Genomic DNA, 20042 nt, shown 5'->3' with positions numbered 1-20042 from the left:
ATTTTGGTATTTTTGTATTTTTGATATTTTTGTATTTTGTATTTTTGTATTTTTGTATTTTTGTATTTTTGTATTTTTGTATTTTTGTATTTTGTATTTTGTATTTTGTATTTTTGTATTTTGTATTTTTGTATTTTGTATTTTTGTATTTTTGTATTTTTGTATTTTTGTATTTTTGTATTTTTGTATTTTTGTATTTTGTATTTTTGTATTTTTGTATTTTTGTATTTTGTATTTTTGTATTTTGTGTGTATTTTTGTATTTTGTATTTTGTATTTTTATGTATTTTTGTATTTTTGTATTTTTGTATTTTTGTATTTTTTGTATTTTTGTATTTTTGTATTTTTGTATTTTTGTTTTTGTATTTTTGTATTTTTGTATTTTTGTATTTTTGTATTTTGTATTTTTGTATTTTTGTAATTTTTGTATTTTTGTATTTTTGTATTTTTGTATTTTGTGTTTTGTATTTTTGTATTTTTGTATTTTTGTATTTTGTATTTTTGTATGTATTTTTGTATTTTGTATTTTTGTATTTTGTATTTTTGTATTTTTGTATTTTTGTATTTTGTATTTTTATTTTTGTATTTTTAATATTTTTTGTATTTTTGTATTTTGTATTTTGTATTTTTGTATTTTTGTATTTTTGTATTTTTGTATTTTTGTATTTTTGTATTTTTGTATTTTTGTATTTTTGTATTTTTGTATTTTTGTATTTTTGTATTTTTGTATTTTGTATTTTGTATTTTGTATTTTTGTATTTTTATTTTTGTATTTTTGTATTTTTGTATTTTTGTGTTTTGTATTTTTGTATTTTGTATTTTTGTATTTTTGTATTTTTTGTATTTTTGTATTTTTGTATTTTTGTATTTTTGTATTTTTGTATTTTTGTATTTTGTATTTTTGTATTTTTGTATTTTTTGTATTTTTGTATTTTGTATTTTGTATTTTTGTATTTTGTATTTTTGTATTTTTGTATTTTTGTATTTTTGTATTTTTGTATTTTGTATTTTGTATTTTTGTATTTTTGTATTTTTGTATTTTTGTATTTTTGTATTTTTGTATTTTTGTATTTTTGTATTTTTGTATTTTTGTATTTTGTATTTTGTATTTTGTATTTTTGTATTTTTTTGTATTTTTGTATTTTTGTATTTTTGTGTTTTTGTATTTTTATTTTTGTATTTTTGTATTTTGTATTTTGTATTTTTGTATTTTTGTATTTTTGTATTTTGTATTTTGTATTTTTGTATTTTGTATTTTTGTATTTTGTATTTTTGTATTTTTGTATTTTGTATTTTTGTATTTTGTATTTTTGTATTTTTGTATTTTTGTATTTTTGTATTTTTGTATTTTTGTATTTTTGTATTTTTGTATTTTTGTATTTTTGTATTTTTGTATTTTTGTAGTTTTGTATTTTTGTATTTTTGTATTTTTGTATTTTTGTATTTTTGTATTTTTGTATTTTTGTATTTTTGTATTTTTGTATTTTTGTATTTTTGTATTTTTGTATTTTTGTATTTTTGTATTTTTGTATTTTTGTATTTTTGTATTTTTGTATTTTTGTATTTTTGTATTTTTGTATTTTTGTATTTTTGTATTTTTGTATTTTTGTATTTTTGTGTTTTGTATTTTTGTATTTTTGTATTTTTGTATTTTTGTATTTTTGTATTTTGTATTTTTGTATTTTGTATTTTTGTATTTTTGTATTTTTGTATTTTTGTATTTTGTATTTTTGTATTTTTGTATTTTGTATTTTTGTATTTTTGTATTTTGTATTTTGTATTTTTGTATTTTTGTATTTTGTATTTTTGTATTTTTGTATTTTTGTATTTTTGTATTTTTGTATTTTTGTATTTTTGTATTTTTGTATTTTTGTATTTTTGTATTTTTGTATTTTTGTATTTTTGTATTTTTGTATTTTTGTGTTTTTGTATTTTTTGTATTTTTGTATTTTTGTATTTTTGTATTTTTGTATTTTTGTATTTTTGTATTTTTGTATTTTTGTATTTTTGTATTTTTGTATTTTTGTATTTTTTGTATTTTTGTATTTTTGTATTTTTTGTATTTTTGTATTTTTGTATTTTTGTATTTTTGTATTTTTGTATTTTTGTATTTTTGTATTTTTGTATTTTTGTATTTTTGTATTTTTGTATTTTTGTATTTTTGTATTTTTGTATTTTTGTATTTTTGTATTTTTGTATTTTTGTATTTTTGTATTTTTGTATTTTTGTATTTTTGTATTTTTGTATTTTTGTATTTTTGTATTTTTGTATTTTTGTATTTTTGTATTTTTGTATTTTTGTATTTTGTATTTTTTGTATTTTTGTATTTTTTGTATTTTTGTATTTGTATTTTGTATTTTGTATTTTTGTATTTTTGTATTTTTGTATTTTGTATTTTTTTGTATTTTTGTATTTTGTATTTTTTGTATTTTTGTATTTTGTATTTTTGTATTTTTGTATTTTTGTATTTTTGTATTTTTGTATTTTTGTATTTTGTATTTTGTATTTTTGTATTTTGTATTTTTGTATTTTGTATTTTGTATTTTTGTATTTTGTATTTTTGTATTTTGTATTTTTGTATTTTTTGTATTTTTGTATTTTTGTATTTTTGTATTTTGTATTTTTTGTATTTTGTATTTTTGTATTTTGTATTTTTGTATTTTGTATTTTTGTATTTTTGTATTTTTGTATTTTGTATTTTTGTATTTTGTATTTTTGTATTTTGTATTTTTAATTTTGTATTTTTGTATTTTGTGTATTTTTGTATTTTTGTATTTTTGTATTTTTTGTATTTTGTATTTTGTATTTTTGTATTTTGTATTTTTGTATTTTTGTATTTTTGTATTTTTGTATTTTTGTATTTTGTATTTTTGTATTTTTGTATTTTGTATTTTGTATTTTTTGTATTTTTGTATTTTTGTATTTTTGTATTTTTGTATTTTTGTATTTTTGTGTATTTTTGTATTTTGTATTTTTGTATTTTTGTATTTTTGTATTTTTGTATTTTGTATTTTTGTATTTTTGTATTTTTGTATTTTTGTATTTTTGTATTTTTGTGTATTTTTGTATTTTTGTATTTTGTATTTTGTATTTTGTATTTTTGTATTTTGTATTTTTGTATTTTGTATTTTTGTATTTTTGTATTTTGTATTTTGTATTTTTGTGTATTTTTTGTATTTTTGTATTTTAGTGTTTTTGTATTTTTGTATTTTTGTAATTTTGTATTTTTGTAGTGTATGTATTTTTGTATTTTTGTATTTTTGTATTTTTGTATTTTTGTATTTTTGTATTTTTGTATTTTTGTATTTTTGTATTTTTGTATTTTTGTATTTTTGTATTTTTGTGTATTTTTGTATTTTTGTATTTTTGTATTTTTGTATTTTGTGTTTTTGTATTTTTGTATTTTTGTATTTTTGTATTTTTGTATTTTGTATTTTTGTATTTTTGTATTTTTTGTATTTTTGTATTTTTGTATTTTTTGTATTTTTGTATTTTTGTATTTTTGTATTTTTGGTAATTTTTGTATTTTTGTATTTTTGTATTTTGTATTTTGTATTTTTGTATTTTTGTATTTTTGTATTTTTGTATTTTTGTATTTTGTATTTTGTATTTTTGTATTTTGTATTTTGTATTTTGTATTTTTGTATTTTTGTATTTTTGTATTTTTGTATTTTTGTATTTTTGTGTATTTTTGTATTTTTGTATTTTTGTATTTTTGTATTTTTGTATTTTTGTATTTTTGTATTTTTGTATTTTGTATTTTTGTATTTTTGTATTTTTGTATTTTGTATTTTGTATTTTTGTATTTTGTATTTTGTATTTTTGTATTTTTGTATTTTTGTATTTTGTATTTTTGCTATTTTTGTATTTTTGTATTTTGTATTTTTGTATTTTTGTATTTTTGTATTTTTGTATTTTGTATTTTGTATTTTTGTATTTTGTATTTTTGTATTTTTGTATTTTTGTATTTTGTATTTTTTGTATTTTTGTATTTTTGTATTTTTGTATTTTGTATTTTGTATTTTGTATTTTGTATTTTTGTATTTTTTGTATTTTGTATTTTGTATTTTGTATTTTTGTATTTTTGTATTTTGTATTTTGTATTTTTGTATTTTTGTATTTTTGTATTTTTGTATTTTGTATTTTTGTATTTTGTATTTTGTATTTTTTGTATTTTTGTATTTTGTATTTTGTATTGCTGTATTTTTGTATTTTTGTATTTTGTATTTTTGTATTTTTGTATTTTTGTATTTTGTATTTTTTGTATTTTTGTATTTTTGTATTTTTGTATTTTTGTATTTTGTATTTTTGTATTTTTGTATTTTGTATTTTTGTATTTTTGTATTTTTTGTATTTTTGTATTTTTGTATTTTGTATTTTTGTATTTTGTATTTTTGTATTTTGTATTTTTGTGTATTTTGTATTTTTGTATTTTTGTATTTTTGTATTTTTGTATTTTGTATTTTGTATTTTTGTATTTTTGTATTTTGTATTTTGTATTTTTGTATTTTTGTATTTTGTATTTTTGTATTTTTGTATTTTTGTATTTTTGTATTTTTGTATTTTTGTATTTTTGTATTTTTGTATTTTTGTATTTTTGTATTTTTGTATTTTTGTATTTTTGTATTTTTGTATTTTTGTATTTTTGTATTTTTGTATTTTTGTATTTTTGTATTTTGTATTTTTGTGTATTTTTGTATTTTTGTATTTTGTATTTTTTTGTATTTTTTGTATTTTTGTATTTTGTATTTTTGTATTTTTGTATTTTTGTATTTTTGTATTTTGTATTTTTGTATTTTGTATTTTTGTATTTTTGTATTTTTGTATTTTTGTATTTTTTTGTATTTTTGTATTTTTGTATTTTTGTATTTTTGTATTTTGTATTTTTGTATTTTTGTATTTTTGTAATTTTTGTATTTTTGTATTTTTGTATTTTTGTATTTTGTATTTTTGTATTTTTGTATTTTTGTATTTTGTGTATTTTGTATTTTTGTATTTTGTATTTTGTATTTTTTGTATTTTTGTATTTTTGTATTTTTTGTATTTTTGTATTTTGTATTTTTGTATTTTTGTATTTTTTGTATTTTGTATTTTTGTATTTTTGTATTTTTGTATTTTTGTATTTTTGTATTTTTGTATTTTTGTATTTTTGTATTTTTGTATTTTTGTATTTTTGTATTTTTGTATTTTTGTATTTTTGTATTTTTTGTATTTTTATGTATTGTATTTTTGTATTTTTGTATTTTGTATTTTGTATTTTTGTATTTTGTATTTTTGTATTTTTGTATTTTTGTATTTTTGTATTTTTTGTAATTTTTGAATTTTTGTATTTTTGTATTTTTGTATTTTGTATTTTTGTATTTGTATTTTTGTATTTTTGTATTTTGTATTTTTGTATTTTGTATTTTTGTATTTTTGTGTTTTTGTATTTTGTATTTTGTATTTTTGTATTTTTGTATTTTTGTATTTTTGTATTTTTTGTATTTTGTATTTTTGTATTTTTGTATTTTTGTATTTTTGTATTTTGTATTTTTGTATTTTTTGTATTTTTGTATTTTGTATTTTGTATTTTGTATTTTGTATTTTGTATTTTGTATTTTTTGTATTTTTGTATTTTTTGTATTTTTTGTATTTTTTGTATTTTTTGTATTTTTTGTATTTTTTGTATTTTTTGTATTTTTGTATTTTTGTATTTTTGTATTTTTGTATTTTTGTATTTTTGTATTTTTGTATTTTTGTATTTTTGTATTTTTGTATTTTTGTATTTTTGTATTTTTGTATTTTTGTATTTTTGTATTTTTGTATTTTTGTATTTTTGTATTTTGTATTTTTGTATTTTTGTATTTTGTATTTTTGTATTTTTGTATTTTTGTATTTTTGTATTTTTGTATTTTGTATTTTTGTATTTTTGTATTTTTGTATTTTTGTATTTTTGTATTTTTGTATTTTTGTATTTTTGTATTTTTGTATTTTGTATTTTTGTATTTTTGTATTTTTGTATTTTGTATTTTTGTATTTTTGTATTTTTGTATTTTTGTATTTTTGTATTTTTGTATTTTGTATTTTATTTTTTGTATTTTGTATTTTTGTATTTTTGTATTTTTGTATTTTGTATTTTGTATTTTGTATTTTTGTATTTTTGTATTTTGTATTTTTGTATTTTTGTATTTTTGTATTTTTGTATTTTTGTATTTTTGTATTTTTGTATTTTTGTATTTTTGTATTTTTGTATTTTTGTATTTTTGTATTTTTGTATTTTTGTATTTTTGTATTTTTGTATTTTTGTATTTTTGTATTTTTGTATTTTTGTATTTTTGTATTTTGTATTTTTGTATTTTTGTATTTTGTATTTTTGTATTTTTGTATTTTTGTATTTTTGTATTTTGTATTTTGTATTTTGTATTTTTGTATTTTGTATTTTTGTATTTTTGTATTTTGTATTTTTGTATTTTTGTATTTTGTATTTTTGTATTTTTGTATTTTTGTATTTTTGTATTTTTGTATTTTTGTATTTTTGTATTTTTGTATTTTTGTATTTTTGTATTTTTGTATTTTTGTATTTTTGTATTTTTGTATTTTTGTATTTTTGTATTTTTGTATTTTTTGTATTTTTGTATTTTTGTATTTTTGTATTTTTGTATTTTTGTATTTTTGTATTTTGTATTTTTGTATTTTATTTTGTATTTTTGTATTTTTGTATTTTTGTATTTTTGTATTTTTGTATTTTTGTATTTTGTATTTTTGTATTTTTTGTATTTTTGTATTTTTGTATTTTTGTATTTTTGTATTTTTGTATTTTGTATTTTTGTATTTTTGTATTTTGTATTTTTGTATTTTGTATTTTTTTGTATTTTTGTATTTTTGTATTTTGTATTTTTTGTATTTTTGTATTTTTGAGTTCAATTTGTTGGGTGGTGGCGCGCGAGTCAATTATGTGGCATTGTGTGTGAAAAGAAAAGAATTTTATTTCGTGTTTCATCCTGGTTGGCTTGCCCACAAGCAGAAGAAAATCAGTTCAATTTGTTGGGTGGTGACGCGCGGTCAATTATGTGGCATTGTGTGTGAAAAAGAATCTTATTTCGTGTTTCATCCTGGTTGGCTTGCCCACAAGCAAAAGAAAATCAGTTCAATTTGTTGGGCGGTGACGCGCGGTCAATTATGTGGCATTGTGTGTGAAAAGAAAAGAATTTTATTTCGTGTTTCATCCTGGTTGGCTTGCCCACAAGCAGAAGAAAATCAGTTCAATTTGTTGGGTGGTGACGCGCGGTCAATTATGTGGCATTGTGTGTGAAAAGAAAAGAATTTTATTTCGTGTTTCATCCTGGTTGGCTTGCCCACAAGCAGAAGAAAATCAGTTCAATTTGTTGGGTGGTGACGCGCGGTCAATTATGTGGCATTGTGTGTGAAAAGAAGAGAATTTTATTTCGTGTTTCATCCTGGTTGGCTTGCCCACAAGCAGAAGAAAATCAGTTCAATTTGTTGGGTGGTGACGCGCGGTCAATTATGTGGCATTGTGTGTGAAAAGAAAAGAATTTTATTTCGTGTTTCATCCTGGTTGGCTTGCCCACAAGCAGAAAAAAATCAGTTCAATTTGTTGGGTGGTGACGCGCGGTCAATTATGTGGCATTGTGTGTGAAAAGAAGAGAATCTTATTTCTTGTTTCATCGTGGTTGGCTTGCCCACAAGCAGAAGAAAATCAGTTCAATTTGTTGGGTGGTGACGCGCGGTCAATTATGTGGCATTGTGTGTGAAAAGAAAAAAATCTTATTTCGTGTTTCATCCTGGTTGGCTTGCCCACAAGCAGAAGAAAATTAGTTCAATTTGTTGGGTGGTGACGCGCGGTCAACTATGTGGCATTGTGTGTGAAAAGAAGAGAATTTTATTTCGTGTTTCATCCTGGTTGGCTTGCCCACAAGCAGAAGAAAATCAGTTCAATTTGTTGGGTGGTGACGCGCGGTCAATTATGTGGCATTGTGTGTGAAAAGAAGAGAATTTTATTTCGTGTTTCATCCTGGTTGGCTTGCCCACAAGCAGAAGAAAATCAGTTCAATTTGTTGGGTGGTGACGCGCGGTCAATTATGTGGCATTGTGTGTGAAAAGAAGAGAATTTTATTTCGTGTTTCATCCTGGTTGGCTTGCCCACAAGCAGAAGAAAATCAGTTCAATTTGTTGGGTGGTGACGCGCGGTCAATTATGTGGCATTGTGTGTGAAAAGAAAGAATTTTATTTCGTGTTTCATCCTGGTTGGCTTGCCCACAAGCAGAAGAAAATCAGTTCAATTTGTTGGGTGGTGACGCGCGGTCAATTATGTGGCATTGTGTGTGAAAAGAAGAGAATTTTATTTCGTGTTTCATCCTGGTTGGCTTGCCCACAAGCAGAAGAAAATAAGTTCAATTTGTTGGGTGGTGACGCGCGGTCAATTATGTGGCATTGTGTGTGAAAAGAAAAGAATTTTATTTCGTGTTTCATCCTGGTTGGCTTGCCCACAAGCAGAAGAAAATCAGTTCAATTTGTTGGGTGGTGACGCGCGGTCAATTATGTGGCATTGTGTGTGAAAAGAAAAGAATCTTATTTCGTGTTTCATCCTGGTTGGCTTGCCCACAAGCAGAAGAAAATCAGTTCAATTTGTTGGGTGGTGACGTGCGGTCAATTATGTGGCATTGTGTGTGAAAAGAAGAGAATTTTATTTCGTGTTTCATCCTGGTTGGCTTGCCCACAAGCAGAAGAAAATCAGTTCAATTTGTTGGGTGGTGACGCGCGGTCAATTATGTGGCATTGTGTGTAAAAAGAAAAGAATTTTATTTCGTGTTTTATCCTGGTTGGCTTGCCCACAAGCAGAAAAAAATCAGTTCAATTTGTTGGGTGGTGACGCGCGGTCAATTATGTGGCATTGTGTGTGAAAAGAAGAGAATTTTATTTCGTGTTTCATCCTGGTTGGCTTGCCCACAAGCAGAAGAAAATCAGTTCAATTTGTTGGGTGGTGACGCGCGGTCAATTATGTGGCATTGTGTGTAAAAAGAAAAGAATTTTATTTCGTGTTTTATCCTGGTTGGCTTGCCCACAAACAGAAAAAAATCAGTTCAATTTGTTGGGTGGTGACGCGCGGTCAATTATGTGGCATTGTGTGTGAAAAGAAGAGAATTTTATTTCGTGTTTCATCCTGGTTGGCTTGCCCACAAGCAGAAGAAAATCAGTTCAATTTGTTGGGTGGTGACGCGCGGTCAATTATGTGGCATTGTGTGTGAAAAGAAAAGAATCTTATTTCGTGTTTCATCCTGGTTGGCTTGCCCACAAGCAGAAGAAAATCAGTTCAATTTGTTGGGTGGTGACGCGCGGTCAATTATGTGGCATTGTGTGTGAAAAGAAAAGAATTTTATTTCGTGTTTCATCCTGATTGGCTTGCTCAAGTCCTTCCTACATCATCGTTGATCGGGAGGCACGACGTCGTGTGAATTGTTGCATTAAAATAAGTTTAAGTATTACTGTAAATGACTGTAAAAAGTCCTTCCTATATCATCAATGTCGTCTGGGTAATCGTGATGAAAAATTACATTTATTCAGTATTTAAATACCTGTGCGCGAGTGTTTTGGTGTGCTAATTAGAAAGACCTTCCCATAGCATCGTTGCTCGGAAGGCTCGCCGACAGGTTTGTTATGAAAGTCCTCCCCATAGCATCGTAGCTCGGGAGGCATCGAAAAGCCAATACCTTATCCTACTAACCCAAAAAAAAAAATCACGTGATGCTTGAAGGAGATGCTGTGGATTCAACGGTCTCAAGCGGTATCAACAAGTATATAGCGAAAAACTATGTGCTTGATGAGTCTGCAACTTCAACTATCGGAATAACATTCCTCCCTTTTGTTGAACTGCAGGCTTCTTGGGAGGGCGCCGGTATTGACTAATAAAGTCGGGGTCTTCAGGGGTTAAACAGTGAACGGATGGTTGGCTCCCACTGATCATTTTTGATTCATTGTTTAACTTCAGCTGATCTGTCAATAACGGAGTAGCAGCTACTTGTATTTTTGTATTTTTGTATTTTTGTATTTTTGTATTTTTATATTTTTGTATTTTTGTATTTTTGTATTTTTGTATTTTTGTATTTTTGTATTTTTGTATTTTTGTATTTTTGTATTTTTGTATTTTTGTATTTTTGTATTTTTGTATTTTTGTATTTTTGTATTTTTGTATTTTTGTATTTTTGTATTTTTGTATTTTTGTATTTTTGTATTTTTGTATTTTTAGATTTTTATATTTTTGTATTTTTGTATTTTTGTATTTTTGTATTTTTGTATTTTTGTATTTTTATTTTTGTATTTTTGTATTTTTGTATTTTTGTATTTTTGTATTTTTGTATTTTTGTATTTTTGTATTTTTGTATTTTTGTATTTTTGTATTTTTGTATTTTTGTATTTTTGTATTTTTGTATTTTTGTATTTTTGTATTTTTGTATTTTTGTATTTTTGTATTTTGTATTTTTGTATTTTTGTATTTTGTATTTTTGTATTTTTGTATTTTTGTATTTTTGTATTTTTGTATTTTTGTATTTTGTATTTTTGTATTTTTGTATTTTGTATTTTTGTATTTTTGTATTTTTGTATTTTTGTATTTTTGTATTTTTGTATTTTTGTATTGTTGTATTTTTGTATTTTGTATTCTTGTATTTTGTATTTTTGTATTCTTGTATTTTTGTATTTTTGTATTTTTGTATTTTTGTATTTTGTATTTTGTATTTTTGTATTTTTGTATTTTGTATTTTTGTATTTTGTATTTTTGTATTTTGTATTTTTGTATTTTTGTATTTTTGTATTTTTGTATTTTTGTATTTTTGTATTTTTGTATTTTGTATTTTTGTATTTTTGTATTTTTGTATTTTTGTATTTTTGTATTTTGTATTTTTGTATTTTTGTATTTTTGTATTTTTGTATTTTTGTATTTTTGTATTTTTGTATTTTTATTTTTGTATTTTGTATTTTTGTATTTTGTATTTTTGTATTTTGTATTTTTGTATTTTGTATTTTTGTATTTTGTATTTTGTATTTTGTATTTTTGTATTTTTGTATTTTTGTATTTTTGTATTTTGTATTTTGTATTTTTGTATTTTTGTATTTTTGTATTTTTGTATTTTTGTATTTTGTATTTTGTATTTTTGTATTTTTGTATTTTTGTATTTTTGTATTTTGTATTTTTGTATTTTTGTATTTTGTATTTTTGTATTTTTGTATTTTGTATTTTTGTATTTTGTATTTTTGTATTTTTGTATTTTTGTATTTTTATATTTTTGTATTTTTGTATTTTTGTATTTTGTATTTTGTATTTTTGTATTTTTGTATTTTTGTATTTTTGTATTTTTGTATTTTTGTATTTTGTATTTTGTATTTTTGTATTTTTGTATTTTTGTATTTTTGTATTTTTGTATTTTTGTATTTTTGTATTTTTGTATTTTGTATTTTTGTATTTTTGTATTTTTGTATTTTTGTATTTTGTATTTTTGTATTTTTGTATTTTTGTATTTTTGTATTTTTATTTTTGTATTTTGTATTTTTGTATTTTTGTATTTTTGTATTTTTGTATTTTTGTATTTTGTATTTTTGTATTTTTGTATTTTGTATTTTTGTATTTTGTATTTTGTATTTTTGTATTTTGTATTTTTGTATTTTGTATTTTTGTATTTTGTATTTTTGTATTTTTGTATTTTTGTATTTTGTATTTTTGTATTTTTGTATTTTTGTATTTTGTATTTTTGTATTTTGTATTTTTGTATTTTTGTATTTTTGTATTTTTGTATTTTTGTATTTTGTATTTTTGTATTTTTGTATTTTTGTATTTTGTATTTTGTATTTTTGTATTTTTGTATTTTGTATTTTTGTATTTTTGTATTTTTGTATTTTGTATTTTATGTTTTTGTATTTTGTATTTTGTATTTTTGTATTTTTGTATTTTGTATTTTTGTATTTTTGTATTTTGTATTTTTGTATTTTTGTATTTTGTATTTTTGTATTTTTGTATTTTTGTATTTTGTATTTTTGTATTTTTGTATTTTTGTATTTTTGTATTTTTGTATTTTGTATTTTTGTATTTTTGTATTTTTGTATTTTGTATTTTTGTATTTTTGTATTTTTGTATTTTTGTATTTTTGTATTTTTGTATTTTTGTATTTTTGTATTTTTGTATTTTTGTATTTTTGTATTTTTGTATTTTTGTATTTTGTATTTTTGTATTTTTGTATTTTTGTATTTTTGTATTTTGTATTTTTGTATTTTTGTATTTTTGTATTTTTGTATTTTTGTATTTTGTATTTTTGTATTTTTGTATTTTTGTATTTTGTATTTTTGTATTTTTGTATTTTTGTATTTTTGTATTTTTGTATTTTTGTATTTTGTATTTTTGTATTTTTGTATTTTGTATTTTTGTATTTTTGTATTTTTGTATTTTTGTATTTTGTATTTTTGTATTTTTGTATTTTTGTATTTTGTATTTTTGTATTTTGTATTTTTGTATTTTGTATTTTTGTATTTTTGTATTTTGTATTTTTGTATTTTGTATTTTTGTATTTTTGTATTTTTGTATTTTTGTATTTTTGTATTTTGTATTTTTGTATTTTTGTATTTTTGTATTTTTGTATTTTTGTATTTTGTATTTTTGTATTTTTGTATTTTGTATTTTTGTATTTTTGTATTTTTGTATTTTTGTATTTTTGTATTTTTGTATTTTGTATTTTGTATTTTTGTATTTTTGTATTTTTGTATTTTTGTATTTTTGTATTTTTGTATTTTTGTATTTTTGTATTTTTGTATTTTTGTATTTTTGTATTTTTGTATTTTGTATTTTGTATTTTTGTATTTTTGTATTTTTGTATTTTGTATTTTTGTATTTTTGTATTTTTGTATTTTGTATTTTTGTATTTTTGTATTTTGTATTTTTGTATTTTGTATTTTTGTATTTTTGTATTTTGTATTTTTGTATTTTGTATTTTTGTATTTTTGTATTTTGTATTTTTGTATTTTTGTATTTTTGTATTTTTGTATTTTTGTATTTTGTATTTTTGTATTTTTGTATTTTTGTATTTTGTATTTTTGTATTTTTGTATTTTTGTATTTTTGTATTTTTGTATTTTTGTATTTTGTATTTTTGTATTTTTGTATTTTTGTATTTTTGTATTTTTGTATTTTTGTATTTTTGTATTTTTGTATTTTTGTATTTTGTATTTTTGTATTTTGTATTTTTGTATTTTGTATTTTGTATTTTGTATTTTTGTATTTTGTATTTTTGTATTTTTGTATTTTTGTATTTTGTATTTTTGTATTTTTGTATTTTGTATTTTTGTATTTTGTATTTTTGTATTTTTGTATTTTTGTATTTTTGTATTTTTGTATTTTTGTATTTTTGTATTTTGTATTTTTGTATTTTTGTATTTTTGTATTTTTGTATTTTTGTATTTTTGTATTTTTGTATTTTTGTATTTTTGTATTTTGTATTTTGTATTTTTGTATTTTTGTATTTTTGTATTTTGTATTTTTGTATTTTTGTATTTTTGTATTTTTGTATTTTTGTATTTTTGTATTTTGTATTTTGTATTTTTGTATTTTTGTATTTTTGTATTTTTGTATTTTTGTATTTTTGTATTTTTGTATTTTTGTATTTTTGTATTTTTGTATTTTTGTATTTTTGTATTTTGTATTTTTGTATTTTTGTATTTTTGTATTTTTGTATTTTTGTATTTTTGTATTTTTGTATTTTTGTATTTTTGTATTTTGTATTTTGTATTTTTGTATTTTTGTATTTTTGTATTTTTGTATTTTTGTATTTTTGTATTTTGTATTTTTGTATTTTTGTATTTTTGTATTTTGTATTTTTGTATTTTTGTATTTTGTATTTTTGTATTTTGTATTTTTGTATTTTTGTATTTTTGTATTTTTGTATTTTTGTATTTTGTATTTTTGTATTTTTGTATTTTTGTATTTTTGTATTTTTGTATTTTTGTATTTTTGTATTTTTGTATTTTGTATTTTTGTATTTTTGTATTTTTGTATTTTTGTATTTTTGTATTTTGTATTTTTGTATTTTGTATTTTTGTATTTTTGTATTTTTGTATTTTTGTATTCAGGGCTGCGGAGTCGGGTCATTGTTCAAGCGACTCCGACTCCGACTCCGACTCCGGCTTTCTGAGATTAGCCGACTCCGACTCCGACTCCGGCTCCGGCTTTCAGCTCCAACCGACTCCGACTCCAACTCCGACTCCGGCTTTCTGAGATTAGCCGACTCCGACTCTGACTCCGGCTTTCTAAAAATGGTTGGCTCCGACTCCAACTCCACATATTTTTAAATGTTTCAAAAGTTAGATAGAAAACATTGATAAATAGAATTATTTATTAGTTATTGTAACAGAAATCAAAAAATATCTCCAGTTTTAAAGACATTTTCAGAAGAACAGTTTGGTAAGTAAATTTGGATTTATTTACTTAACCTCAAATTTTCATTAAATTTATTAAAAGCGTAAATATTAATTTGTTATGTTTTGAATGATCATTAAAAGAAAGCTGGCCTCTAGGGGTCGGACAGATAGGTCAGTATACTATTAACATATTAAAATACTTGGTCAACGCATCGACATTTCGTTAATATATTGACGAGATCCTACCATGATCTAGGAACCTTAATCTGTTGAAATGTCAGATGAAATCAAACCAAAACAAAATAAACAATTCGCAACGTCATGCAAAGGTACTGAAAAACCCACGGAATCGGTGACGGCAACCTCCAAGCCGGTTGTTGGCAGCGTTTACGGTTGATGGTCACCCGGCCGCAACGACATCTTGCGGCACCGAAAATATCCGGGTAGGTGGTGAGGAAGGAGAGTGTTTGACCAAGGAGTGGAAGGAACGCAGTCATGGTGATTCTGCCGGATGTTGGAGAATTAGGACAAAACTAACTGGTGAATCAAAAGTTAAATTAACATTCCTGGACCGTTGTTATGCTGCCCGGAGGTGAGTTGCTTGAGAATCATGTTTGGTCATGAGTTGTTGAAAGATTCCCGTATTTTTAGGTTAAATTGTTCGAGATGGCCTGAACGATTGAAGAATTCAGCGAGTGGATCTATGGTCTCGGAGGAGGAATGGACAGATAAACCTACTGGTGATTTGATAATGTGATAATGCTTTATTCTTGATGGTAATAGTGTCGAAAAATATACTGCAACCGATCTGTTTTTTTTTGGAAAAACACACACACACACACACACACACACACACACACACACACACACACACACACACACACACACACACACACACACGAATATCGTTTTATTTGCACTCCGACGCACTTGCTGAGACAACGTATAGGTACTCTTCGGGAAGGCTCTGATGACCAGCGCATTCCATGCCACCGCGGTCATCTAAAGGTCAAGGGGACCATTGAATTATCAATTGCCACCTTGATTGCAGGCCTCCGTAGTCATCGAAACCTCCACGGAAGTAGTTCTGGTTGTGGTTGTGACGCTCGTGATAAAGGCACTCACCCTCGCCTTCCGTTCATCCTAGAACCGATCCCCACATCGCTCGCCTATTTGACCCGTGTTTTTCACACCACGATGCATCAATTTTACAGTTTTCTTTTATTGATATTCATCTAACCTGCGGGAAGATACACAAAGAGAAGAACCATAGTTCGGATATGCCCCTGGTTCTTTGACTCGGTACGCGTCGCTTCCTAGTGACCACATGCGGTGCCGTCAGCTGGTTTGAGGAAATAAAGTGGGATGATTCGGAAGAACTTTCCTCAAGGAATCTCTTCCTGTTGGTGCTTTTAGACGCCGTTGCCACCACTCCCAGCTGCGTCGTCTTAAGTCCGCCTTCTTTAAATCGTCATCGATAGCTGGCAGGTGCTCCGGAAAGCATTTATTCCCGGTTACTCAGTAATCTACCACGGTGGAGGAATGGACCTACACCTGGCCTCCCGGTTGACAGTATCGGACACACCGGTCATACATAACCACCATTTTTCCATCGCTGCAAGTGGAAATGCTCGCTCTTCCAGGTTCCAGGAATGGTCAAACTGAAACCGGAATGTTCCGGAACCGTTTTTAAATCTGTGTTCCTGATCGCGTACAATCTGTGTTCCGCCTACACTTATTTTTGTCATTTTTTTTTTTATCCGCCAAAAACAATGTTGTTGTTTACCATCTGTCAACTCAAGGTTGAAAAGTGCACGGTGGGAATGCTCACTCAAATTTTCGTTAAAGTATTGACTAGTATATTGATATCTGCGTCAATATATCGACGAACAGTAAAAACTTTAACTCTGTACACCCCCTAGGCTGGCCTTAATGATCGATTTACATTTACATTTAATTTGCTCACTTTCCTTCCTTACGCTACCTTTCCATAAATATTTTTTTATATTATTTTATATTTATTTTTTTTTTTAATTTGACAGAATGAGAAAAATATTACCGGTAGAATACTATTTTGAATTTGATTATTTTAAATAATATTTTAAACATACATTGAAATCCTATCATTTTTGTTATACATTTTTTATCTTGAAATTATATTCTGTCCTGAAATCTTGAGATTTGTTCAACGATAATATGCGACAATATCAAAATAGTTTGCCTAAGGATCAACATTCTCAGAATTTAGGAGAGAAATAGTAAACATTAAGATAATTGATATATTTAACATATTCAATGATTATTTAAAAATTAGTTGCAAGTTTTTTTTTTGATAGGTTTTGTCAGTTTCAAATATTTTAAGCGCAACACTTTGATTTTTGTACTTTGTTATAAACAAATTGTGTATGTTTTGTTCAAGTAATAGATTGTAATAATCGTTGATTATTTGTTGGAAGAGTTTTATTGACAGTGATTTTTATTTCCATAAATAGTGATTATTATTTTTTTCTTTTTATGTACCTAGTAACCTTTTTCCTGAAAATTGATTTACTTAAAACTTCCAAGACATTCGCTATCGGGGTATAAGATGACTGTGTGTGAACTTTTTCAGAACTGAAAGAACTGAATTAAATTTGTATTGAAAGGGTACATACATATAGGCAAAGGAAGCAGTCAAGAATCAATTAATTCTACTACAAAACCAATATTGTTTTAAATTTTTGAGTTATGATGATACTACATACTTGGGTAAGAGTGGATTTACAGGTTATCATTTAATGATCATAGATCTCTAAACAAAATGAAAAATGGCAACGCAGCGACTTGAAAAACAATTAAACATATAAAGTTTTGTGAATTAAGCGGTTTTATAGCAAATATTGAAAAATAAAAAAACATATTTTGGTTGAATTTAAGATAACTCCGACTCCGACTCCAACTCCGGGTTAGCAGAAATTTTCGGCTCCGACTCCAACTCCGACTCCAGTTAATAAAATTTAGCCGACTCCGGCTCCGACTCCGACTCCAGCTGATCGAGTTTTAACGACTCCGACTCCGACTCCAGGTCCCCAAAAAGACCCGACTCCACCGACTCCGGCTCCGACTCCGACTCCGACTCCACAGCCCTGTTTGTATTTTTGTATTTTTGTATTTTTGTATTTTTGTATTTTTGTATTTTTGTATTTTTGTATTTTTGTATTTTTGTATTTTTGTATTTTTGTATTTTTGTATTTTTGTATTTTTGTATTTTTGTATTTTGTATTTTTGTATTTTTGTATTTTTGTATTTTTGTATTTTTGTATTTTTGTATTTTTGTATTTTTGTATTTTTGTATTTTTGTATTTTTGTATTTTTGTATTTTGTATTTTTGTATTTTGTATTTTTGTATTTTGTATTTTTGTATTTTTGTATTTTTGTATTTTGTATTTTTGTATTTTTGTATTTTGTATTTTTGTATTTTTGTATTTTTGTATTTTGTATTTTTGTATTTTTGTATTTTTGTATTTTGTATTTTGTATTTTTGTATTTTTGTATTTTTGTATTTTTGTATTTTTGTATTTTTGTATTTTTGTATTTTTGTATTTTTGTATTTTTGTATTTTTGTATTTTTGTATTTTTGTATTTTGTATTTTTGTATTTTGTATTTTTGTATTTTTGTATTTTTGTATTTTGTATTTTTGTATTTTTGTATTTTTGTATTTTGTATTTTTGTATTTTTGTATTTTTGTATTTTGTATTTTTGTATTTTGTATTTTTGTATTTTTGTATTTTTGTATTTTTGTATTTTTGTATTTTTGTATTTTGTATTTTGTATTTTGTATTTTTGTATTTTTGTATTTTGTATTTTTGTATTTTTGTATTTTTGTATTTTGTATTTTTGTATTTTTGTATTTTTGTATTTTTGTATTTTTGTATTTTTGTATTTTTGTATTTTTGTATTTTTGTATTTTTGTATTTTGTATTTTGTATTTTTGTATTTTTGTATTTTGTATTTTTGTATTTTGTATTTTGTATTTTGTATTTTTGTATTTTTGTATTTTGTATTTTTATTTTTGTATTTTGTATTTTGTATTTTGTATTTTTGTATTTTTGTATTTTTGTATTTTTGTATTTTTGTATTTTTGTATTTTGTATTTTTGTATTTTTGTATTTTTGTATTTTGTATTTTTGTATTTTGTATTTTTGTATTTTTGTATTTTGTATTTTGTATTTTTGTATTTTGTATTTTTGTATTTTTGTATTTTTGTATTTTTGTATTTTTGTATTTTTGTATTTTGTATTTTGTATTTTTGTATTTTTGTATTTTTGTATTTTTGTATTTTGTATTTTTGTATTTTTGTATTTTTGTATTTTGTATTTTTGTATTTTTGTATTTTGTATTTTGTATTTTGTATTTTGTATTTTTGTATTTTTGTATTTTTGTATTTTTGTATTTTTGTATTTTTGTATTTTGTATTTTTGTATTTTTGTATTTTGTATTTTTGTATTTTTGTATTTTGTATTTTGTATTTTTGTATTTTGTATTTTTGTATTTTTGTATTTTTGTATTTTGTATTTTTGTATTTTTGTATTTTTGTATTTTTGTATTTTGTATTTTTGTATTTTTGTATTTTGTATTTTTGTATTTTTGTATTTTGTATTTTTGTATTTTTGTATTTTTGTATTTTTGTATTTTGTATTTTTGTATTTTTGTATTTTTGTATTTTTGTATTTTTGTATTTTGTATTTTTGTATTTTTATTTTTGTATTTTTGTATTTTTGTATTTTTGTATTTTGTATTTTGTATTTTTGTATTTTTGTATTTTTGTATTTTTGTATTTTTGTATTTTTGTATTTTTGTATTTTGTATTTTGTATTTTGTATTTTGTATTTTGTATTTTGTATTTTTGTATTTTTGTATTTTTGTATTTTGTATTTTGTATTTTTGTATTTTTGTATTTTTGTATTTTGTATTTTGTATTTTTGTATTTTGTATTTTTGTATTTTGTATTTTTATTTTTTGTATTTTGTATTTTGTATTTTGTATTTTTGTATTTTGTATTTTTGTATTTTGTATTTTGTATTTTGTATTTTTGTATTTTTGTATTTTTGTATTTTTGTATTTTGTATTTTTGTATTTTTGTATTTTTGTATTTTTGTATTTTTGTATTTTTGTATTTTGTATTTTTGTATTTTTGTATTTTTGTATTTTTGTATTTTTGTATTTTTGTATTTTTGTATTTTGTATTTTGTATTTTTGTATTTTTGTATTTTTGTATTTTGTATTTTGTATTTTTGTATTTTTGTATTTTTGTATTTTTGTATTTTGTATTTTTGTATTTTTGTATTTTGTATTTTTGTATTTTTGTATTTTTGTATTTTTGTATTTTGTATTTTGTATTTTTGTATTTTGTATTTTTGTATTTTTGTATTTTTGTTTTTGTATTTTTGTATTTTTGTATTTTTGTATTTTTGTATTTTGTATTTTGTATTTTTGTATTTTGTATTTTTGTATTTTTGTATTTTGTATTTTTGTATTTTTGTATTTTTGTATTTTTGTATTTTTGTATTTTGTATTTTTGTATTTTTGTATTTTGTATTTTTGTATTTTTGTATTTTTGTATTTTTGTATTTTGTATTTTTGTATTTTTGTATTTTTGTATTTTTGTAT

The sequence above is a fragment of the Culex quinquefasciatus genome, chromosome 1, assembly GCF_015732765.1.
Source record: "Culex quinquefasciatus strain JHB chromosome 1, VPISU_Cqui_1.0_pri_paternal, whole genome shotgun sequence".
Classification (NCBI taxonomy): Eukaryota; Metazoa; Arthropoda; class Insecta; order Diptera; family Culicidae; genus Culex; species Culex quinquefasciatus.
Note: the sequence above shows the minus strand (reverse complement) of the source record.